This window comes from Pelophylax lessonae (genome assembly GCF_965119305.1).
Source record: "Pelophylax lessonae genome assembly, chromosome: 3".
NCBI lineage: Eukaryota > Metazoa > Chordata > Amphibia > Anura > Ranidae > Pelophylax > Pelophylax lessonae.
Window position 1 is genome coordinate 327,026,835 of NC_138770.1, and position 26,037 is coordinate 327,052,871.

The following is a 26,037-nucleotide window of genomic DNA, read 5'->3' on the forward strand; positions in this document are numbered from 1 at the left end:
GACTGTAAAATAAACCACGCGGTGTACAGTACAAATTCAAAAGTGAAAATATATAACAGTGTGACCCAAATACTTGTGGGTGTGATCTTGTGAAAAAATGAATAAATAAATTGCCAAAGATATAATTGTTTTATTAGAACAGCACAAATTAAAACAAAGCAAAAACCTCATGATTGTGAGTGAAAAAACGCTCTCAATAATTATAGGGGGATGATGACTCCTCCCACTGAGAGTGAAAAAGAACTGAGTGATAACAACCAGTGCGTGAATTGACTTTGTAGGAGTTGTAGAAGTCCGGGTGTGTATATCAAAACCTCACTTCCGGGTACGGAGCTGAGGGCCGTGGAACGTGGAAGCATCCCGTCGCAAGCTTTCTCTCTGATCCAGATCAACTAACAAGTGAGTGCATATCGGCAATCTATACTACTGCATTGGCAATTCATTCAATATGGGGTTTTATCTCTGTTGGAGCATTTAGAGCAAGACCATCGGCTCACTGTTCCCCTGAAGCGGAGCACGAACCCCAGAACCACACAGATAGTGTGGACTACACACAGGTCGTATTATTAACACACCACCTAATGGCGTATTTGGATGAGCACATTTATTCCACATTTTTTTCACTTTATGGTGTTCACCAATATTGGATAACAATCACTGAGGTTTTGATATAAACACCCGGACTTTGACTCCTACAAAGTCAATTTACGCACTGGTTGTTATCACTCAGTTCTTTTTCACTCTCAGTGGGAGGAGTCATCATCCCCCTATAATTATTGAGAGCGTTTTTTCACTCACAATCACGAGGTTTTTGCTTTGTTTTAATTTGTGCTGTTCTAATAAAACAATTATATCTTTGGCAATTTATTTATTCATTTTTTCACAAGATCACACCCACAAGTATTTGGGTCACACTGTTATATATTTTCACTTTTGAATTTGTACTGTACACCACGTGGTTTATTTTACAGTCACATATAAGGTAGCGCCGGTACCAATCGTCACATATTATTTCTGGTTTTCCAGCAGGACCATTCAACAGAAGCTGGTCTAATGACTGGCTTTTAGTCAACAGACAGGGCTATACACATACCGAAAATCGTCTGGTTCAGCAGGAACCAGAAGAGTTTTGATATGTGTATACCCAGCTTTAGGTAGTCCAGTGTTCACTGACTAAGTGAAAAAGGAAGTCAACTATAGTAATCAATTAGTTCTTATCTTTTCATTATGACTTTAAAATTACGAAATTACAAAGTAGATTGCCAGAGATTCAAGTACTATGTAATCACTGCATTTTGAACCTTATGATAAATCAGTTCTGGTTTTTATTTGCACATTCTATAATGCTAAAAGAACTTGATGAAGAAAATATTTTCAATAAAATTGCTGCTTTATATGTGCAGAAATATTCTTCCTGATGATGCCTTTCTGGTGAAATGCATTGAGGTATCCGAGTGACATCACTTCTGGTTCGCGGCAGGTCCTACTGGGGTGGAATGCAGTTGGAACGCACGCTAATTGCCGAGCAGCGATTCCTTCTTCGGTTTATGCATGCAGAGAGTGCACTGTTATACGAGCTGTACACTCACTACTTTATATTGTAGCAAAGTGTCATTTCTTCAGTGTTGTCACATGAAAAAATATAATAAAATATTTACAAAAGTGTGAGGGGTGTATTCACTTTTGTGAGCTATTGTATGTGTATTGCCATTTTAAGAGTTTATATGCATTTGCTTTTTCTATTCTATAGGAAACAAAATTTGAGCCTGTGACGACATTCACTGCCTGATGATACCGACCACCTACCTTCCTGTTTGATCAAAGAATAGACTCTTGTGGTCAGAACTGGTTTGAACCAACAACTGCCATGGCGAACTGCTACTTGGTTCTTTTTTTCTGTCAGTCACATGATGTTAACACCCATTTAACTATTAGCTTGCTTATAAGAAGACTTGGACTCTGATTGGACTATAACTATAAGATCACGCTTAGAACCCGCCTAGACCTTATGCATATTCATGATTATAAATTACTTGTAAGGTAGAATATGCTTCCTCTTTCACTCAGCTCAGAGTCTCTGTGTATTGTATCTTCTCCACTGCAATGAATAAATGCACCTTTTCTTTCAATTTGAATGATGCAAATGAGGGGTCTACATCAGGGGACATTGTTTTTTATTTTTAATAAAGGAAATTTCAAAAACCTGTGTTGTGTCTTTAATCACTTTTTGCACTTTTTTAGTAAATGGGTATGGGTACTATGTAACCCATGCTCATTTACATGGGAGGATGGGATATGGGGGCCCCCTCAAAGGTGGCTTTCAGATACCATTAAGCCCCTCAGGGGCTTTCAGATTCTGATAAGCCCCCCGCCCGAAGACCACCACAACTACTGCTCAGGGTTGTGGGGAAGGGGCCCTTGCCCCCATCAACATGGTAACAAGGTGTTTAGGGGTGGGGAGGCAGAGCCCCCTGCCCCAAAGCCACCCCCCATGCTGAGGGCATGTGGCCTGGTATGGTTCAGGAGGGGGGCACTCACTTGTTCCCCCCCTTTCCTAGCCTGTCAACCTGCATGCTCGGATTAGGGTCTGGTATAGATTTTGGGGGGACCCCACGCCATTTTTAAAAGAAATGTTAGTGTGGGGTTCCCCTAAATCCATACCAGACCTGATGGGCCTGGTATGGATTGGGGGGATCCCACACTGTTTGCTTCTGAATTTTCTATTGCCTGTATTCTTTACATTCCAGCTCTCAGCAGGGAAGCCCACTGACAGCTGAAGAGTCGTCGGTTGTTAAGGACATGGTAGCTGGCTTCCCAGCCCGCTCCTTAACAACCAGCTATTCTTCACATAGAATTTGAATAGGTCAATAATTTTTTGACCGATTTGAATTTGAATCATTCATAAAATTTGGAATTAGTTAGTAAACGAATAAATGAAAAGGAATTTCGATTAAATTTCCTACTATTTCATTCAGAGATTCAGATACATCTAAATCTCTGAATCACCAAAAAATTCCCCTGAATTTACATTCGGATCGAAACGAATTGCACATGTCTAGTATTCTGTTGGGGAGGGGGAGTCCTTGCTATCAGAATACAATAGCGGACCAGAGAGATGCCTACATCCACATTCCTTGTGCAGATGCAGGAATTTGTGAGGTTTTTTTTTTTTGTTCAGCTGATGATCTGGCCAGTAGGTTTGTTGTTTTTTCAAAAGAAAAAGCTCTCTTGCAGTTGTAGAAGTTACAGGGATGGGACACCCCATTTACCACTGACAGCGGTGCTTATAATGATCAGTTTGCAAAGCAGGGAACAAAATCCATCTCTTCCCATAGTAAAAGCACCTAACACAGTACACAAAAACACTGGCTAGGCACACAGTTAACCCTTTGATTGCCCTAGATGTCTAACCCCTTCCCAGCCAGTGTCATTAGTACAGGGACATATTTTTAGCACTGATCACTGTATTAGTGTCACTGGTTTCCTGAAAAGTGTCAGTTAGTATCTGATTGTCTGCCCTAATATCACAGTCCCGCTATAAGTCGCTGATCGTCGCCATTACTAGTATAAAAAAAATAAATAAATAGAAATTACTTAAATATATATCATAGTTTGTAGACGCTATAACGTTCGCGTATAACAATCAATATATGCCTATTGGGTTTTTTTTTTTTTTACCAAAAACGTAGCAGAATATATTTTGGCCTTAATTTATTAAGAAATTTGATTTATTTTTAAATTTGTATTGGATGTGTTTTATAGCAGAAAGTAAAAAATATATATTTTTTTATTTATAGCAAAAAAATAAAAAAAAAGCATTGGTGATCAAATACACCAAAAGAAAGCTTTATTTGTAGGAAAAAAATGACATAAATTTTATTTGGGTACAGTGTCGAATGACCACACAATTGTCAGTTAAATAATGCAGTGCCATATAGCAAAAAATGGCCTGGTCAGGTCAGGAGGGGGGGTAAATCTTCTGGAGGTCAAGTGGTTATAATTTTATAATCATGCAATACAGTTCAGATGGAAATATTACGGAACATTGGGAAAAATGATACTATGTTGTTTTGCCTAGTAACACATTTGATGACAACATTTACAAGAGGTTAGGAAAGCAATCACCTTTCTTTTTATACCCCCATAGACCTCAAATTTTTTTTAAATGTATTAATATTTTATGTAGCTTTCGTGTACATGTCTTTCTTTAATAGATGGAGTACCTCATACATTTATTCTATCAGATCCTTCTCTAGTCCCATTGTCTTTGAAGCAAAATTTGGCCAAGTTCCTTGTGAATGAGCCAACTGTGAAAAGTAGCGTCAGTAATATGCATCCTACTCTTACAATACATAATTAAAGCTTATTAGTGGTTTTACTTTGTTTCTATTTAAGGGGAGCAGATCAAGATAATGAACAGAAACATGGGACACCACACAGTGGATTTTAACTAAATACCTTTTGGCTGTATAAATCACCATCCACATCTCTGTATTTTATTAGACAATTTCAGTCCTGCTGTTCAGATATTTGCAACTTAAGGGGTTTGATTGGAGAAGGACTGGTGTAATTGTAATTCTTTTAATATAGTCTTCCATTTACAGGTTTACAAAATACTTTGTTTAATTTTTCATAATTTCTATTAAAAAAAATGAACAGTTATTACAGATGCAGCTGTGAAATTCAATTTCCTGACAGACTCCATGGCAGCATACATTCGGGTAGCCTCGCCTCCTCTCCTACCCTATAGGACCCCACTCCCATAAATCTTTACTCCTTTTCAGCATCCATGTTCCTTTTTTGTCCTCCTCTGGAAGCACATGCAGGTGCATTCCTACCGTTTGGATTTCATCGGGTTTGGCATGGAGCGGCCGAGGAACGTGGGTTGCTGTTACTACGCTAGGCTCTTGCTCTTAGCAGGGTATGGAGGGGGCAATGGAAGAAGCCTCTGCTGGAGCATTGGTGCTGGCCGAGAAAGCCCAGCTGCTTGGGGTGGCCCGGTTTTGCCCAGAAGCCGGTGTTGCGTCCCAGTGCCTGACCCGTCCCTATCCCTGCGGAGTTGTATGGCAAGTATGGTGTATTGTGTTTGGTTGCTTACCTGTCTTTCTGCTCTAAGCCTGCTCGGCTCTGCTCTAGGGTGCTGTGTTTTCCCCTGGGTCTCCCTTCTCCCATCCCTGTCATTTTGTGGAGGCCTTCCGGTTCTGGCAGCACGTAAGCTAAAATTAGAGGGCGGTAGTTTCAGTGACTCCTGGCCACGTCTTGGCCATGGCAGCCGCTTCTGCGCATGCCCGGCTGGGTCCGAAACTGAGGCTTGGTCACGCATGCGCAGATTGGACAGCATGACGTCATTCGCATATGCGCAGTTCGCCGCAGCTCCAGGACTTCTGCCCACAGTTCAGTACGTTTTGGGGGTGTCTTTTCCTGACCCCTCCCCCCCCCCCCGCTCCTGGGATATTATTAAGGTTTTTCATCTTTTTCCTTATAGCCAGTTTTACACGCCAGCTCTGACATTGAGACATCCCCGCCCCACTGTGGGCAGCCTTCTCTTGGCAGGTACCTTTGCGGGGGGGGGGGGGGGAACTGAGTTTTTTTTTTCTGTCTACTATGGTTTCTCTTTTATCTTTTAGCTCTTCCAGGTCTGATCTGCAGGTCAAAGCACGCAAAGAAGATCGACATTCTAAATCGCAGCACCGGCACTCCTCCTCCAGGTCCAGGCGCAAATCCCCCCCAGCCCAAGGCACCGTGGCGAGGGCCAGGCCTCTCCATCCAGGTCCCATGGCTGCTCAGATCATCCACGCAAGAGGAAATGCTGGTAATGTGGGCTACGGGTTCCGGGTGGAATGTCCCTCTGCAACCGTTGCTATGCCCAAGCGACTGGCGAAAGGTGAAAGCTCTGACCAACACCTATAATCTGTGGTGCATCATGTTCTCAAGGACTCCCTATCCGATTTCAACTGCCCAAGTGCATCTGTGGGTCCACCACGCTTGCCTGAGAGGGAGCATCAGGGTCAGGATCTCTTTAAGTCATCTCAGCCAAGCCGTTCTTCCATCTTACCTTCGGAATCTGATTCTGAGATGGACAACCCTTATCTGGGGTTTGATTTTGGTCTCATTTCCCCCTTGGTAAAAGCTGTAAGGGAGGCACTTGACTGGGAGGACCCAGCGGTCTCTCCTCCCAAACAGAAAAAGTTCTTTAAACAGTTGAGCAAGGAGCGCTTGAATTTCCCATTCCTAGGAGAATTGGGCAAGATTATCACTGAAGAGTGGAGCAAGGTGGAGAGGAAAAACATGCTCTCCAAGATGTCGAAGCTCTATCCTTTCAAACATGAAGAGGTCAAACATTTGGAGTCACTGCCTATGGTGGATGCGGCAGTAATGAGGCTTGCTAAACATGTGACACTGCCGCTAGAATATACGGTGTCCTTCAAAGACCCCTTGAAGAGGATAATTGATTCAGATCTCAAGCGGGTCTATCTCACAGCGGGCATGGCCTGCAAGCTGGCCTTGGCTCTAGCTACAGTGTCAAAAGCAATAAAAAAAGTCTGGACCGACGGCCTTGATGAGACCCTCAAAGGGGTCTCGGAGGAAGCGGCTAGGAGCTCCCCAATTCAGGAGCTGAGGATGGCAGCGGGATTCCTGAGAGAGGCATCCATTGACATCATCCGCCTTTTGGCCCAAGTTATGTTATCCTCCATCACCGCTTAGTGTGCCCTTTGGCTCCAGCCTTGGGTGGCTGATGCTGCGTCCAAGCAGGTATGGTGTCAGATTCCCTTTGAGGGTTCTTCTCTCTTTGGGAATAAGTTGGATGCCACTGGTTGTAGGTAGGGGTTCCTCCCCCAGGATAGGGTCCTGGTTGGCCAGAAACTGGCTCCTCCAAGGAAGCAAAATGCAGGTCGTGCCAGGGAAGCGCATAGCTACAAGCCCAGCAAGAACTTTGGGAGCAGCTGGAAGTCCAGGCAGTCTTCTTTTCAGAAAACCTCTAAAGCAAATTTGTTTGGTGATCGGGAGGCTACTAAGTCCTTTTGGGATTGGGCCCGTCTGGGAATGCCGAGTGGGGGCTCGTTTGCTCCACTTTCAAAGTGTCTGGGCAGCCTCAATCCAGGACCCCTGGATCATCAGTACGGTCTCTCAGAGGCACTCCTGGACCTTCAGCAGCACCAGGGCCGGTGCAAGGATTTTTGCCGCCCTAGGCAAAATAAAAATTGCCGCCCCCCCCCCCCCCCCATATGACCTACCTTCACTACATCAGCCAAGAGCCAGAAGATCTCTGCATTACGCAAGTGTGAGCGCAGTGGTTGATGTAGTGAGGTGGGAAGCAGTTTAAAGGAACACTGATGGGGGGTAATTTCTGCTGTGACCTGTGTACAGTCCCCACCAACCTCAGCTTCTCCTCCCGGTTGGTGGTTGGTAATAATGCAGCTTCACCGCCATCCATGTGAATAAGGTCATGGAGACAGCCAATCACAGATCACCATCAGTCAGACGAGGTCAGCATTTGGGTAGACGGGGACACTGTCCATTATACACAGCCCCCCCATATCACACAATACAGCCCCCCCCCCCATATAATACAGCACACCTCCCATATCACACAATACAGCCTACACAAAACAACCTCCCCATATCATACAATACAGCCCCTCCATATCATACAATACAGCCCCCCCATGATACAATGCAGCCCCTTCAATATGATACAATGCAGCCCCCTCCATATGATATATGGAAGGGGCTGCATTGTATGATATGGAGGGGGCTGCATTGTATGATATGGAGGGGGCTGCATTGTATGATATGGAAGGGGCTGCATTGTATCATATGGAGGGGGCTGTATTGTATGATATGGAAGGGGCTGCATTGTATCATATGGAGGGGGCTGCATTGTATCATGGGGGGGGGCTGTATTGTATGATATAGAGGGGGCTGCTATGATACAATGCAGCCCCCTCCATATGATACAATGCAGCCCCCTCCATATGATACAATGCAGCCCCCTCCATATGATACAATGCAGCCCCCTCCATATGATACAATGCAGCCCCCCCATGATACAATGCAGGCAGCCCCCTCCATATCATACAATACAGCCCCCCCCATGATACAATGCAGGCAGCCCCCTCCATATCATACAATACAGCCCCCCCCCATGACACAATGCAGGCAGCCCCCTCCATATCATACAATACAGCCCCCCCCCCCATGATACAATGCAGGCAGCCCCCTCCATATCATACAATACAGCCCCCCCCCATGATACAATGCAGGCAGCCCCCTCCATATCATACAATACAGCCCCCCCCCCATGATACAATGCAGGCAGCCCCCTCTATATCATACAATACAGCCCCCCCCCCATGATACAATGCAGGCAGCCCCCTCCATATCATACAATACAGCCCCCCCATGATACAATGCAGGCAGCCCCCTCTATATCATACAATACAGCCCCCCCCCCCATGATACAATGCAGGCAGCCCCTCCATATCATACAATACAGCCCCCCCATGATACAATGCAGGCAGCCCCCTCTATATCATACAATACAGCCCCCCCCCCCATGATACAATGCAGGCAGCCCCCTCCATATCATACAATACAGCCCCCCCCCTCCATGATACAATGCAGGCAGCCCCCTTTATATCATACAATACAGCCCCCCCCCATGATACAATGCAGGCAGCCCCCTCCATATCATACAATACAGCCCCCCCCCCCCCATGATACAATGCAGGCAGCCCCCTCCATATCATACAATACAGCCCCCCCCTCCATGATACAATGCAGGCAGCCCCCTCTATATCATACAATACAGCCCCCCCCCCCATGATACAATGCAGGCAGCCCCCTCCATATCATACAATACAGCCCCCCCCCTCCATGATACAATGCAGGCAGCCCCCTCTATATCATACAATACAGCCCCCCCCCATGATACAATGCAGGCAGCCCCCTCCATATCATACAATACAGCCCCCCCCCTCCATGATACAATGCAGGCAGCCCCCTCTATATCATACAATACAGCCCCCCCCCATGATACAATGCAGGCAGCCCCCTCCATATCATACAATACAGCCCCCCCCCCTCCATGATACAATGCAGGCAGCCCCCTCCATATCATACAATACAGCCCCCCCCATGATACAATGCAGGCAGCCCCCTCCATATCATACAATACAGCCCCCCCCCTCCATGATACAATGCAGGCAGCCCCCTCTATATCATACAATACAGCCCCCCCCCCCATGATACAATGCAGGCAGCCCCCTCCATATCATACAATACAGCCCCCCCCCCCAATATCATACAATGCAGCCCCCCATGTATGAAGAGTGAGGCCAGTGTCCGGGTGGGGGAGTGTACTGTGTTGTCTGTGTGAGGGGTGGGAGAGGACGGGACACACATCATCTCACCTTGCATGCTGTCCTCGGCATGTGATGGGGGATGGGAGACTGTCCGGTGTCCAGCAATCTGCTTCTGCCAGAAGTTGAACACGGAGCAGAGGGGGGGGGGCGTCTGGAGAGGCACAAGCCCAGCTCCCTGAGTGTGATTGGAGATCGGCTCCTGATCTTCTTCAAGCAGAAATCAGCTGGAGGGGCGGAGACCGGAGGGCAGTGAGCGCCGAGCTGGATCCCCAGGATTCTATGGAGGGCACTTCTGGCGCCCCGACTATTCTAATGTGCGCTCTAGACAAGTGGTGTGTGCTGCCTGGGGCTCGCTTGCTGTAGCGCTCAGGCGGCACAGCATGAGGAGTGCCACACCGGCCGGTCCACTACTGATTCGGGGTGCAGAATGGCGGCGCCCCCTGTTAAGCTGCGCCCTAGGCAGCTGCCTTAGTCGCCTTACTGGTAGCGCCGGCCCTGAGCAGCACCCCCCCAAGCTCAGATTCATTCCCACGTCTCTTCCTTCCTCTGCAGAAAAAAGGCAGACTCTCCTTTGCTACGTAGAATCCCTGTTAGTTCAGGATGTCGTGGTTCCAGTTCCAGAAATCGAAAGGGGACAAGGAGTCTATTCACCTCTCTTTATGGTTCGGAAAAAGTACGGCACCTGGAGACCCGTGATAGATCTTACACATCTCAACCAGTTCATCTGCAGAGAAAAATTCAAAATGGAATCTCTGTTTACAATAAAGCATTCGGTCCAACCGGGAGACTGGCTAGCGTCCATAGATCTGAAGGACACCTACTTTCATGTTCTAGATGCAAGGAATTTCCACCAGTTCATCTGCTTCATAACATAAAAGTGTAGCGCTACGAAAAAATGATACTCATAAGAATAATAATAAATTAGTGTCCAAATAAATGAGTCCCTAATAATCACGATAGTGTATGAAAAAATGTCCAACTGAGTTAATCTTCAATAAAGTGAAGAAGACATAAATCCACAAGTGCAATAGTCCAAAAGAAAGGGGAGGAATTCTTCCCAGGGCACCAGGAGTGTATGAAGGAAGGGGAACACCTCTGTGATGGGATATGATAAGCAGCTTACCAAATTTCCATGGCTGCTCAGATTAGTGAGCTAGCCTCTCCCAGCTGTTAAATCCAAACCACTGAAGGTTGAAAGGTACTTTTTTAGCTCCAAGGAATCACCACTTGAGATGTAGTAGGATCGGTATGGGATTGGCACTCATCAATAAATATCGTCAATCATACATGAATATGTGAAGAGAGGAGAGAGGCAACACACATAGCGTAATCCCATTTAAAACTTATGGTCTTGTTTATTTAAAAGTTATACTCACAGTGTATCTTAACAAACAGGCATATCAATAGCTATGTCAGGGATGAGGATGCGGCGTCCCGCAAAACAGTCCCAGATAGTAGGTGATGGAGGCCGGCTAGTTTCAAGGGGCGTGTGGACGTTGCGTCTGGAGTACTCACAGTAAAGATACACTGTGAGTATAACTTTTAAATAAACAAGACCATAAGTTTTAAATGGGATTACGCTATGTGTGTTGCCTCTCTCCTCTCTTCACACATTCATGTATGATTGACGATATTTATTGATGAGTGCCAATCCCATACCGATCCTACTACATCTCAAGTGGTGATTCCTTGGAGCTAAAAAAGTACCTTTCAACCTTCAGTGGTTTGGATTTAACAGCTGGGAGAGGCTAGCTCACTAATCTGAGCAGCCATGGAAATTTGGTAAGCTGCTTATCATATCCCATCACAGAGGTGTTCCCCTTCCTTCATACACTCCTGGTGCCCTGGGAAGAATTCCTCCCCTTTCTTTTGGACTATTGCACTTGTGGATTTATGTCTTCTTCACTTTATTGAAGATTAACTCAGTTGGACATTTTTTCATACACTATCGTGATTATTAGGGACTCATTTATTTGGACACTAATTTATTATTATTCTTATGAGTATCATTTTTCCGTAGCGCTACACTTTTATGTTATATTGCAATTTGAATCACTGTTGGTTGATTTTGTGTTGGCTGCTGATATTTATCATTTCCTTTTATTCATTATTATTAGCGCGGAAATATTTTTATATTTTTTTTCTTATAAGTTCATCTGCTTCGTCATCGGACGGGCCTACCTTCAGTTCACTTGTCTCCCCTTCTGGCTTTCAACATTGCATCATACATTTTCAAAGGTCTTGTTGGCGGTGTTGGCCTTAATCAGGATCAGGGGCGTCCGACTGCATCACTATCTGGACGACCTGCTCCTCCTGTCTCAGGACAGGTCTCAACTTCTCGAGCACTTGGATCAAGTAATTTCTGTTCTCCATGAGTTTGGGTGGGTACTGAATTTAGAGAAAAGTCACCTGGTGACCACACAATCTCTCGTGTTTCTAGGGGCACAGTTCAATACAGTGGAAAGCACTATCTCGCTGCCCGAAGAGAATATCCCAGTGATTCAGGATAGGATTGCTCTCGCTCTCTCTTCCTCCCATCTCACTGCCCGGCAGTGCCTGAGGATGGTTGGAACTCTGGTAGCCACAGCTCCCATGGTGAAATGGGCATTTTGGAGGATGGGGCCCTTCCAGAGAGGCTTCCTACAGCAGTGGATGTCAAGGGACATGTCTCAATGCATCTTTCTGGTGCCTTCCCTGGTGGTTGCTAAGGGAGAATCTCCTTAATTGTCATTCCATAGCCCCTGTCTCATGGGTCATGGTAACCTCAGATGCCAGCAATACCGGGTGGGGAGCTCACTGTCTGTCAGAAGTGTCGCAGGGCAGATGGTCCTTTCCCTCCCGCGGAGTAGTCTCCAATGTCCTACAGCCTCAGGCTGCCTTCAGGGCACTACAAGCCTTTCGTCATCTGACTCAGGGGACCTCGGTGATGTTCAGGCTAGACAACACGTCTGTGGCCTATGTGAAGAGACAGGGAGGAACTCGCAGCCTTGCTCCGGGAGATGGAGCCAATAATGTCCTGGGTACAGAAGAACCCGTCCAATCTATTGGCAGCTTATATTCTGGGAGTACAGAACGTGGAAGCGGACTTTCTCTCGGGTCAGACTAGACAACAACAAGTGGTCTCTCCATCGGGAAGTCTTCGAGTGAGTTCTGTCTCTGGGGTTCTCCCCGGAGGTAGACCTCTTTGCAGTCCCTTGAAAGAACTTTCAAAATACTACGCAAGGTTCCGAGATCCCCGGGCCTCCGGGGTGCATGCTTCTACAAACCGCTGGAAGTTTTGCAGAGCCTATGCCTTCCCACCAGTCCCAATTATTCTTCAGTTTCTTCGGAGGCTGAGGATAGAAGCGGTGGATGTCCTAGCAATAATCCCATACTGACTGTCTCTGTCAGTCAGCTCGCTCGGCCATCTCAGCGTTTATGGAAGTGTCTTGGGCCAAGCACCCACTGGTCCGTCAATTTTTTAAAGGTGCAATTAGGCTTAGGCCTCAAAGGAAGCCAAGATTCCCAAAATTGCTCAGTGTGGCTTCTACTGTTCCTTTATCGATCAAGGAACTCACTCTCAAGACAGTGTTTCTGGTGGCTATAACCTCCGCTAAGAGGGTTTCCTTGATTCAGAACCTGTGTTCAAGGGAGCCTTTCCTAACTTGTTTCCAGATAGAGTAGTCTTAATCCCTATGCTGAGGTCAAATCCCAAGGTTACCTCTGTCTTTAACCACTTTACCACTAGAGCATTTTGCTGTCTTACGTCTGGGCCACTTTTTGCGATTCGGCGCTGTGTGACTTTAACTGACAATTGCGCAGTCATGCGACGCTGTACCCAAACGAAATTTACGTCCTTTTTTTCCCATAAACAGAGCTTTCTTCTGGTGGTGTTTGATCACCTGTGTGATTTTTACTTTTTGCGCTATAAACAAAAAAACTGCGTTTATTTTGAAAAAATAACAATATTTTTAACATTTTTTATATGAAATTCCCCCCAAAAAAGATGTAAAAACCAATTTGTTTTCTGCTACCCATGTTTGGTAAAAAAAATCGCAATAAGCGTATTTTGATTGGTTTGCGCAAAAGTTATTGCGTTTACTAACTAAGGGAAAGATTTATGTCATTTTTGGTGGTTTTTTTTTAACGAGTAATGGCGGCGATCTGCGATTTTTTTGCGCGACTGCGACATTGTGGCGGACAGATCGGACCCTTGACTGACATTTTGTGACACTTTTGGGGGTACCAGTGACATTACTGCAGTAATCAGTGCTATAAATATGCACTGTTACTGTAAAAATGACACTGGCAGGGAAGGGGTTAATTTTATTGGAGAGGAAGGGGTTAATGTATGCCTGGTGCTTACTAACGTGTCGGAGGGGAGGTGACTGAGTGAGCCAGGGACAGATCGGATGTTCAGCTATGCTGAACACTCCGATCTGTCACTCCCTGTCACTTAGGAGATCCACCCGCTCTGTTTACACAGGCGGGCAGATCTCCAAACTGGATTCCCCGACGATCGGGGCAGAGCAGCGGCGATCGCCGCCGCTCCTCCCCTGGCCCGACTCCCGCTGTGAATGAAAACAGCGGGAGCGCGCCTCCGGCGGCGCGCGAGCGCCGCCTACAGGGGGAGGAGTCTAGCAACGTAGGTCTACATCGCTAGACGATAACGAGCCACTGTGCCGCAGTAGCAGCACAGTGGCTAGTGTTAACGTGGTTAATGAAAACCTAGACATTGTCCTTCCCACCTTCAGGACTGGTGAAGATTCTTTGGTCCATCCTCTTGATGTGGATGATACCCTGAAACAATATCTGACGGCCACATCTTCCTTTCGTCAGTCATATTTTCTTTTCGTTCTTCTTCATGGGAAGAAAAAAGGAATGCAGGCTTCTTCCAGAGTGGTAGTTGCGTGGATCGTTCAGGCCATTCAGTGGGCATACAGAGCAAAGGGCTTGGCTCCTCCGGAGGCAGTGACGGCACATTGAACCCGAAGCATTTCTACGTCGTGGGCAGTCTTTTGGCTCATTACTTCTGAAGTGATCTACAGGGCAGCTTCCTGGTCGTCTATCAACACCTTCCTGTCCCATTATTATGTTGAGTTAGTTTTGTTTTGGTGTTCAAGTGCTGTCGGTTGATGGTACCAATTAAATGTTTTGTTGAGCATCTGCCCACCCAGGTGTGTTTGGCGAGTTATTTTCCGAACGTATGCTGCCATGGAGTCTGTCAGGAAAATGGAAAATTGTCTATCGAATACTTACCATAATTTTCCTTTCCTGATGGACTCCATTGCAGCAGGAGTGTCCTCCCAGTTCCTGAGTAGGCTAGTTACAGAACATGGATGCTGAAAAGGAGCAAAGATTTATGGTAGTGGGGTCCTATAGGGTAGGAGAGGAGGCGGGGCTACCTGAACGTATGCTGCCATGGAGTCCATCAGGACAGGAAAATTATGGTAAGTATTTGAAAGACAATTTTCCATTTTCTAATGGATGCTGGGAAGCTAGCACCAAACAAAAACACAAATATATGAGTTTGAGTTACAAGATTTTCCTGATTCAGGCAATTAACAACTCTAAGACAGTGAACCTATAAGTGGTTCTAAAGGCAGAAGGTTTTTTTTTTTTTTTTTTCTCAATGCATTCTATGCATTAGGATAAAAATCCTGTGTGCAGCAGCCCCCCTAATACTTACCTGAGCCCCATCTCACTCCAGTGATGTTGCACGAGAGACTCGGCTGCCTGTATTAGTCAATATGTATTTTGATATGAACATTGGGAATTATGTTCTATATTCTGTGTTTGGATATCCTCTTTTTATCTTTTTGTATAAATAAAAATTTGAATTTTACTTTATGTGTATTTTGCCTAAGTGGTACAGAGTCCACTTTTTCTGTCCTTTGGAGGCTAGTTGGGGAATGGTCTCAATCCTGCTGTCAGTCAAAGTCAATGAGCCAATAAAGAGAGGGAGTGGGCGGGGCGGGGCTAAGCTACGGCTCCATGTCTGAATGGACACACAGAGCAGAGGCTCGGGTGCCCCCATAGCAAGCTGCTTGTTGTGGGGGCACTGAGCTGGAGAGAGGGTTCAGGAGCCCCGGTGGGGACCCAAGAAGAAGAGGATCTGGTCTGCTCTGTGCAAAACCAATGTACAGTAGGTAAGTATAACATGTTTCGTATTTTTAAACAAAAAAAAAAAAAAACTTTAGTATCACTGTAAGAAAAAAAGAGTTTGTGTACATTTCGCCCCCCCCCCCCCGGATTCTCGGATGCCGGGTAAAAAGGCAGCACTCAGGGCTGGATTAATGTAGGGGCCAGACACTGTATACAGCTGCCGGTCACCGTTACACAATGTTGTATTTGCAGAGTTGCAGCGGAGCGGTATGAGTGTGCAGAATACGCTCCTGCACCCGGCCTGCACAATACTAACACAGTTACTTCCCTGTCAGGCAGAGTGATCTGCGCCCAACAGAAGCTTCCTAGGCCACTCGAGCGCAGGAGAAATACTGTTCTTCTAGCTTCCTAGGTCCCGCCTGTCATGATGTCATGTATTTTTGTTAAACCTCCTTTGTTACTATTAACATTAAATTATGTTACCACATTGCATCATGTTTGTCTTGCTTCATAACATCAATATCTGTTATAAAACCAGGCAGGCATGGATGGTGAGCTGATTTGGTGGTTCAATAGGCCACTTGACTGTACTTGCCCCCCAGGCCTAAGGCTGCCAGCCCTCCCCTGAAACTAGTAATGCAACTCCTGACAACTGGTCTCTGATACTGAACAAATAACATAGTGGAGAGCACAGTAGAACTATAGGCTAATGATTTTAAAGCCTTACCTTAAACAACCTTAACCGCTTTGCCACCGCCCACAGTAATATTACTGCGGCAGAGTGGCTCGTTATCGTCTGACGACGTAGTACTACGTCGTCAGACACTCCCCCTTCTGGGCGGCGCTTGCGCGCCGCCGGAGGCTCGCTCCCGCTGTTTTCATTCACAGCGCGAGTCGGGCCAGGGGAGGAGCAGCGGCGATTGCCGCTGCTCTGCCCCGATCACCGGGGATCTAGTGTGGAGATCCGCCCGCCTGTGTAAACACAAGCGGGCGGATCTCCATAGTGACAGGGAGTGACAGATCGGAGTGTTCAGCATAGCTGGACATCCGATCTGTCCATGACTCACTCAGTCACCTCCCCCCCTACACGTCAGTAAGCACCAGGCATACATTAACCCCTCCCTCTCCAATAAAATTAACCCCTTCCCTGCCAGTGTCATTTTTACAGTAACAGTGCATATATATAGCACTGATTACTGCAGTAATGTCACTGGTACCCCCAAAAGTGTCAAAAATGTCAGTCAAGGGTCCGATCTGTCCGCCGCAATGTCGCAGTACCGCAAAAAAAATCGCAGATCGCCGCCATTACGCGTTTAAAAAAAACCACCAAAAATGACATAAATCTTTCCCTTAGTTAGTAAACGCAATAACTTTTGCGCAAAACAATCAAAATACGCTTATTGCGATTTTTTTTACCAAACATAGGTAGCAGAAAACAAATTGGCCAAAAATTTTTAAAAAAATTGGTTTTTACATCTTTTTTGGGGGGAATTTCATATAAAAAAATGTTAAAAATATTGTTATTTTTTCAAAATAAACGCTCTTTTTTTGTTTATAGCGCAAAAAGTAAAAATCGCACAGGTGATCAAATACCACCAAAAGAAAGCTCTGTTTGTGGGAAAAAAAGGACGTAAATTTCGTTTGGGTACGGCGTCGCACGACCGCGCAATTGTCAGTTGAAGTCGCACAGCGCCGAATCGCAAAAAGTGGCCTGGACGGAAGACAGCAAAATCCTCCGGTGGTAAAGTGGTTAAAAAACAAAGCAAATGGAGAGGTGGGTTCTCAACTCACAACATAAGAAAAACAAAATTCAGAGACATGTGGTCGGGATGGCTATACTATTCATATGATATCATTACTCGTGACTAATTTTTCCCCCCACAAAGGTTTATAAAATGATTACTTCCAGGCAGCCCTGTTAGTGTGCCAGCTTATTGAATTGGGAGCGACTTTCTATGCTGAGATTTCTCTTTCTCGTACATACTTGTTGGAAACCCTGATATCCAGTCAGATTCACTTGCTCTGCATCTGGTATTTGTTTATGCATTTACTCTATGGTTTCTCTTATTCACTTATTTTTTATCTCTCTTTTTTTTTTTTTTACTTTTTCTTACTTAATTTTTATCTTTTGGCCGATCTCCAAGTCTGTCATCTTGTCAATATGTAATATTGTGAGAAGGTGGCAAAAAAGTCTTCTGGCATTTAATGTATACGATTAGGGTCAGTGAACCTACTCAAATGGATGTCAAACCTGTTATCCAACGAGCCTTTTTTTTTTTTACAGCGGTTTTTTTCAACATAATGCTGGAAGCTTGCTTTATATATCACTTTTTGTAATGATGTCAGACACCGTGGCGCTTGTTTGTATTGTTTTCTTTATTAAACGAAAAAAACGTGATTCTGAAAAAAAAAAAATACAAGCAAATTGTATATTTAACTTTGTGTAATGTAAGAAAATACCTGGTGATTCTGCACATGAGCAGTCCTAACAGGATGACAATGTTCAATTGCCCTGCAGAGAAATAGGTACAGCGCTGTCACCCTGTACTTGCGGCTTTAGCACTGCGTTATTGCTCACATTGATCAAAAGGGTTGCCATCATTTTTACTGCTGATATCCTTCCTATTCACTGCACCACCTATGTTTCAAATAAGTCTTCATACAGACATCTTTAAGCTCATAGGAACTGTGGTTCAATGGGTGGCCTACATAGGAGGATAGTTACGTAGACTGCAAAGAAACACTTTTTTTGGCTCTGGTAGGCTGAAGAGAGCTGCATACCCATTTCTTACATTGGAAACAGGTGTGAAGAAAATGATTTCCCAATACCTAATAAGGTAGTTAACAGAAAACAAGGGCATATACAGGGGGAGTATATTTGTAAATAAAGATATTTGAATAATGTTGGATTTTTATACGTCTATTCTACATATAAGCCTTAAAGTAATTGTAAACGATCACCTTGTAAAGCAACCTTTTCAGTTTAAAATACAAATAAAAGGCAAAACATTTTTGTATAGATTTAAAAAATAGCTATTTCCCCTTTTTCATAAATGATCACATTTCCTTTGTACTCAGTTGCATATGAGCTGGGGGGGGGAGGAGAAGCAGCAGCACACTGAGCTTCCCAGCGAAAGGCCGTGCAGCTAGGGCATGTCAGGATAGGTCTGAGAATTGGAGGAGAGCGCACTGAGTTCCCAGCATAGCATGAAACTAACCACGGTGTGTTCTCCCACTTAGTGTGGTCAGTTTTTAAAAGGAAAGCAAGGGGGCTAGCAGGAACACCAAGGATTTCACATAAAGAAAGCAATACAAAGAGAACAGGACCCTTTCTCATACAAGTACATGGTACAGAAGGCACATATCAGGAATATGAAATGTTGGGGTAACAAACGCTTGCTTTAAGTGGAGTATTCTTTAATAAGCACATTAAATAGCACATGCAAGGGTTACATAAAGAAAATGCTCTTTGATTTACATGTCCATTTTGAAACTTACAAATAATAGAAAACACCAAAAGATGCTGCCATCCTCTATAAGGCACATGCATGTGATACAAATGTGCCAGACTATGTGCACTGCAACTTTCATGTTTATTTTTTTTTTTTCAAAAGCACAACACACTATCATAAGTAAAAACCCACCCCACTGACAGATGTTTCTTCTGTTGCCAAACTGTACAGAGCTTCTTTTTTTATTTTTTTTTACTGAAGTTAGGTAGATCAGCAGCTTGAGAATAATCTTGAGATTAATACTTGAGCAGTTACAAATGGTCTAGCACAGGCATGTCCAACCTGCGGCCCGGGGGCCGCATGCGGCTCAGAACCACAGGCAATGCGGCTCACTGCCCCCTGACAATTTTTTTGTTGCTGGGGAGGAAGGAATTTGGGTCCAGGGCACGGCCACAGCAGCTTCCAACTAACGGTAGGCAGAGGCTGCCTCAGAGGGGAGGGGGGGGGGGGAGCATGTGCAGTGTTTCTGACTCCAACACCATTACCACTTCAAATGACTGAAGTGGTCACGGTGGTTAGAGTGTTCCTTTATTATTTCTCAGAAGAAGTAACCTCTGTATACTTATTCGATTTCATTTCATCATCCTCTAGTTGTGCTAAATTAGTGCGGGGGGCGCTGCAGTGAGGGAAGGGCTCGGTGCCATTTTATTACTTATATACCTTAACCATAGTATATATTTTATATATACTATATTTCTCTACACTCAATGTGGCCCAGAGAAGCCAAAAGGTTGGACACCCATGGTCTAGCAGATCCAACCAGGTCTCCCTCTTCAAATGTTAGTAAGTTATGGAACTCTTGATGTGCATACAATATTTGTTTCTATAAGCAAAACTCATGATTTTTTAAACATTTTTCAACCCCTTTATAAAAAAGGAACAATGCATTCTTTCTCCTGTGAACCAGTAAAGCATTTGGAATATGTTGGAAGTGTTTTGTGCGTCCTGTAGATGTTGTGGATGTTATGCCTATTGATAACATAAAGTTTCTGTATGGCGTGATACTAAGATTTTTTTCTGAACTCTCGGGCCTGTCCTTAAACATTAATAGGAGTGCAAGATGGAACTTTAAAGATAGAGCAGTGTCATTTTGTGCCATTGGCAGCATATGTTGGAACTGTTCCCATGACCAGATTGTTGATAAAGCTGGGCTAGGCAGGGAGCTGGGGTGTGGTTGTACTCCGTATGGATTCTTGCCCAGAGTAATTAATGTCCAAATAAGAATTCATTATCATTAGCAACAATACTAGCAGCTGGTCAGCTGCTGCTATTTTATGTAGATGTGCTTTGAAACACTACCTGCTTCGTTTGATTTCATTTTTACTTTTTTTCTTGATTAGACAGCTATGAAGCCATCTAAAAAAAAAAAAAAAATGCCATTGTGCAACACACAATATAAGGTTTACTATGCCTATTTTCATGGTTACACAATAAATGATATGGCAATTAAATCTTTGTATGTCTCTCTATATTGATGTGGCAATGCATTTAAAAGGTAAATGATGAGAAGCACATTTCACAAAGGGAATATGGAATTCATTTCTCCACCAGACGTCACTGCATCTTCCAGTAGTGTGTGCCATCAATAAAGTGTAAAAAGGATTTGCTAACATTTCCTCTGAGACATTTCTGCCCATCTTTCTTCAATATGTTCTTGGTCTCACCTGTTTTGCATGAAAAATGCTTTCATCCCTTCCCTTATTGATTTTCTTGTTCTACATTTTGATATATCTCCTTTCCCACACTAATCCCATAGAGTGCAAGTTGAGCTGAAATAATTCTTCTAAAAGAAGAGTTAGACCTAAGAGTTTAAACTGGACAAAAGCAGCGCATTTCTAAAGTGAAGGTAGTCATCCAAGAATGACTAATTTAACGATTTTGCTGTATATATATATATATATTAGCATAAATCACAATTTAAATACACATTTTCCCTCATTTTTCCATGTGATCATGTGAATCCAAAGCCAAGGTTCCTCTTTGTAATAAGCAGGGCTGACAACAGGGCAAAATTGGATAATGCAGTAAAGTCACCTATCAGCATCCACTACTCTAGGAGTGGTGAGAGAAAAAGAGCGTTCTCTCTCACCAGCCAAAACCATCACACAAAGGTGATGATGCTTTACTGTCATATGGCTGCATAGAAAAACAAGGGTAAAAAGGTGGGGGGCAGCATTTAAAAGATGGAGTGTTGTAGAGTCTAAACTACTTTCAATGTATTTATCCAAATCGTGATATGCCAGCAATAAGGTTTATGGCAACCTGAACTGTAGGAAATGCAAGGCCTTGTATGAAATTTTAAGCAATAAGCCTAACTCATCTTTCAAAAGAAAATAACTGGTACTTTGAGGTATTAGTATGAAGATTTATTAAAATTACTGATTACTTACTTCTTCTAAATTATTAGTTGCCTGTTTTTTTTACTTGTTTAATCACTGACCCAGAACAAGCAGATTGGGAAAAAAAAAGGTGAACTCAGAACTCCTGATCTACATAGTTGATTCAGTTCAATGGATCAGAAAGTATAAGATCAAATAAACCCTATTTACCCAAAGAGTTGTGAATCCTTAATCATTAGGTTGAGTGAAATTCCATTTCACTTTCAATACACAGAAAAAATAGGAGAACAGGAATTTGCTTTTTATGCGATTAAATAACTGAAGTAAATAGTGACTCAATTTAAAGTGTATGTATACCCAAACCCTTTTTTGTTTTGGTAAGTTTTAGGGCACACAAACAAGACAAATTTTAGTACCCTAAATTTTCCATAGGCATTTCTTAAAAGCGTCTGCAGGTAATCAGTTTAAGGTTAACCATAAAATAATAGCCCTAGAACTATTGCTCTCACTTTGACCTGTGTGGTGACATGTAACATGTATAGTATAGTATGTATAGTGTATGCAAGCAACATTTTCATGTGTATGCGCTTCAATGCAAAAACTGCTGTTTTTAATTGCAAAGTTTGCTAGAAAGGGTATGGTATCAAGCAGTGTGCAGAAGGTTATCCAGAAATTCTAGTGTTAACATGTGGTAACACCCCTTCAGCACCTGATAGATTTTATGCATGTACAAGCTATTGGGATTTGAGCACAGGTATATCCATTTAGTTCCTCCGTAATGAGACATCAGGGGTCTTTTAGACCCTTGATGTCTCACCTGCCCTCCATTGAAGGTAATGCAGTGCAGATCCACAGCAGAAACTGGAAGCGACATATGTGTTGCTTCAGGCATCGTACTAGGTAGGGTAGCTCAGTGAACAGATGTTCACTGGTCTTCCTCCCCTTTACCCCGTAACAACTGTCATGTGCATCCAAGGCCCAAAAGTCAGACAGCGGAGCCTGACATACATGGGGGGAGGTGTAAGGTAGGCAGGGCTGCACTTCTGGGGGGGTCTATGAAAGCGATGGGGCAGCTTTAGAGCAACCCTATCACTTTCATGCGAAAGCCAAAAGTCAGCTTGTAGGATATACACACACATGGATGCAAACCCCCCTGCTACCACCGACATATACTGTATGTCAGTGGCAGCAAAATGGTTAAACTCTGTCAGTTTAGTTTTTCTTGTCTGTGTCCCATTGAGGATTCCATTAACTTCTTGAAGGAGATTGAACTGGAAGTAAAAGTGAGGGTAATTCTCTTACAAACTTGTTCCCAAAACACATCTCCATATTGAAAGATTAGCCCTTTCCCACACAAAACATTAAGAGGTTTGGCTATGAATACACTTAAATGAGTGAAATTGCGCAACTCCTATGGTAATGACAGCCAGGAAACAAGTATTCTTAAAAGGGAGGTCAGCAACAACAGCCTCCTCATTCCTTTAAAGTGGAAGTAAACTTCCATCACTTACCTATAGGTAGTGTAAATATCTCTTAAACATGCACCATTTAGGAGAGATTCACTGTGCATGCAGCCAGTGACATCACTGGTGCATGAGCTCTGAAGGAACAGTAACCTGTTTTGTTCCTTCAGAGCCCCATGCCATACACAGTCATTGCAGCTCCAGCCAGTCACAAAGAAGGAGTCCACAAACCCGGAAGCAAGACAGGTGAAGATAGGAGCGTCTGCAGCTCTGACATCTCATCACCGGCAGGGCTTCGTTTTAAGGTAAGTTTAACATAACGTGCTAGTACTAGCACATTGTGACATTACCTAGAAAGAAAAAAAAAAACAAAACATCAAGCAGTTTATAACTGCTTTAAGCCTCTTCATTTATATAGATCCATCATTTAAAAAGGAAGTTCTTTTTTATAAAGATATAATCTTTAATCTAAAACATATGTTGAGGACAGAAATAACATGTTCTGTACTGCTAAAAACAACCTGGACCAGCTGTAATATTATGACTCCTGCCAAAGTACCACCGATGTCACTTTTGCCATTAGTGGTGGAAGTACGAGGATGCCGGGGGGGGGGGGGGTTATTTGTGACTAGTGACATAAACACTTAGTTGGGGGTTGCAATGAGTTGGGTACAGAGCATTGCCTGAAAACACTTCTGATTAGGAAGCCTTTAACCATTCTTCCTTTTGCTTATGAAGTAAGAGTCAAAAGCCTACTCTCCTCTTCCTCTGTTTTTACCTTCCTCATTACCAGGACCTTTTAGAATTTGAGTGATTAAAACACTGGCATTATTTTCTGGTGGCATATTGTGTGGCACCAATCAACATGGTTTTGTGACCGGGGAATGTTTATGCAGGATTATTGTAAATAGCTTCGAACAGCTCCCAGCCTCATTTGATTCCTCAAAGGACTCAAACAAGTCTTCTCATATTTTATTTCATTAGACGATTATCAGATGCTCTGACCATTTGTGGATCTAATAAAGCTTGATTCCAAATTTAATTTCATTAAATTATATTATTTTGAAGACACTACACTATATAGTTTTCTTTTGTGTTTTTGGTTCATTATGATGGAGAATGTGTGAAGGAAAAGAGAAGGCATAGTGGTTGTTTGGAATTAAGCTTTATTAGACCCATATGCAAGGGTCAGAGCATCTGAGAAGCGTCTAATGAAATAAAATATATGAGAAGACACACCCAGAGAGATGTATCCAATTCCATTGATAAACCTTTGTAATTAAGCGCTGGATTGGTGTATAAAGTGTATCGCCACCAGGGGCATTATAATTTTTCCTGCTGGTTGGGAAAGTGACTGTGTTCCACTTGTGCACAGAGATTATTAGATAGCATGGATTGCATGTAAGTAGCCACAGCTACACACACCTGTCATTCCAGACATTGGACTTTGTAGATTCTTTCTGCTGGAAACAACCTGGTGTGCTAATCGACCATGTGAATCGGCCCTAAGGTGCTCCTTCAGTACACAGGACTCTATTCAATTTTACACCAGCAGAGTATGTACGCTAGCTAGCAATTACCTGCAGTGATCATGGCTGGATACAGACAGATTGCATTAGACTGCGGGTATAAATACTAAGGAGTGATAATGTGTGTGCTGGGGGCAGGATACAGAGGAAAGACTACTGTGTTGAGTTGAGCTCACTTTGAGTGTTAAATCTTCAGAATTAAGTCTGGGCTCAGTGTGCTATGCCTATAAGGGAAAGTATTCAAAAAGAAGACTGGTAGACTGGTATGGTGGGAGTGTGTAACTGTGGTCTATTAAGGATAAACTGTACAGCGTGTGCTGGAGGCGAGATACAGGGGCAAGACGTGTATGTTGGAAGAGGGATACAAGGAAAATACTAATGTGCGTATGTGCGTATGTGCTAAAAGTGGGATTTCACTGGGGCAAGAACAATCTGTATCCACTTAAGCCCCGGAAGATTTTACCCCCTTCCTGACCAGGGCCTATTTTGCGATTCGGCACTGCGTGACTTTAACGGAAAATTGCGCGGTCGTGCGACGCTGTACCTAATGAAATTGACGTCCTTTTTTTCCCACAAACGGAGCTTTCTTTTGGTGGTATTTGATCACCTGTGCGATTTTGTGATCATGTGCTATAAACAAAAAAAGAGCATCAATTTTGCAAAAATAACAATATTTTTCAATTTTTTTTTATATGAAATTCCCCAAAAAAATGTAAAAATCAAAATTTTTTAAAAATTTCGGCCAATTTGTTTTATGCTACATATGTTTGGTAAAAAAAAATCGCAAAAAGCGTATTTTGATTGGTTTGCGCAAAAGTTATCGCGTTTACTAACAAAGTTAAAGATTTTTGTCATTTTTGTTGTTGTTTTTTTAACTCGTAATGGCGGCGATCTGCGATTTTTTTTGCGGTACTGCGACATTGCGGCGGACAGATCGGACCCTTGACTGACATTTTTGACACTTTTGGGGTTACCAGTGACATTTCTACAGTAATCAGTGCTATACATATGCACTGTTACTGTAAAATTACACTGGCAGTGAAGGGGTTAACTTTTTTGAGAGGGAGGGGTGGTGTGTGTCCCTAGGGGCGTGATTCTAACTGTGATTGGCTGTGGCTTGAGGTGTAGAAACAGTGATCAACGGTTCTACATAGTAGAACCGTATGATCACTGTTTCTACACAGGGAAGAATGACAGGCGGCTTGTTTACATCAGCCGCCTGCCTTTCTCCTTCTGCACCGACGATCGCCGAGTGACCGGCAGACATCGGGTCCGCGGTCACACGCGCGCGGGGGGGGGGTCCGTGACCCTTACAGGCTAGCACCGTAGTACTACGTTGCTCTGCCTGTGAGGGGCTGACCGCCGCAGTAAATAGTCGTGCGGCAGTCGGCAAGCGGGTATGCTGGAGGTGGGATCTCACTGGGAAGACTAATCTGTATGTTGAAGTTGTAATGTCAATAGGGAAAGACCAGGAAGAGGCAGAATCCTTTAGTATATAAAATTGAACTTTTTTTGTTGAGATCTCAAATCTTGTTGACCTTGATCTCCAGTCTAAATTAATCTCACTATTTGTTTAATTTCTGTAAAGATTTATTGGGGGTGTCTTGCTTTCACTTAATTGCATTGAAAAACAAACAAAAAACGTTTTTGCTATTTATCAGTATGTACAGTAGTTTTGTAGTTTTGGTTAGGATATTTCTAGACATTTCAGTTACCCTTTACCAGAAAGAAAACATATGAAAATG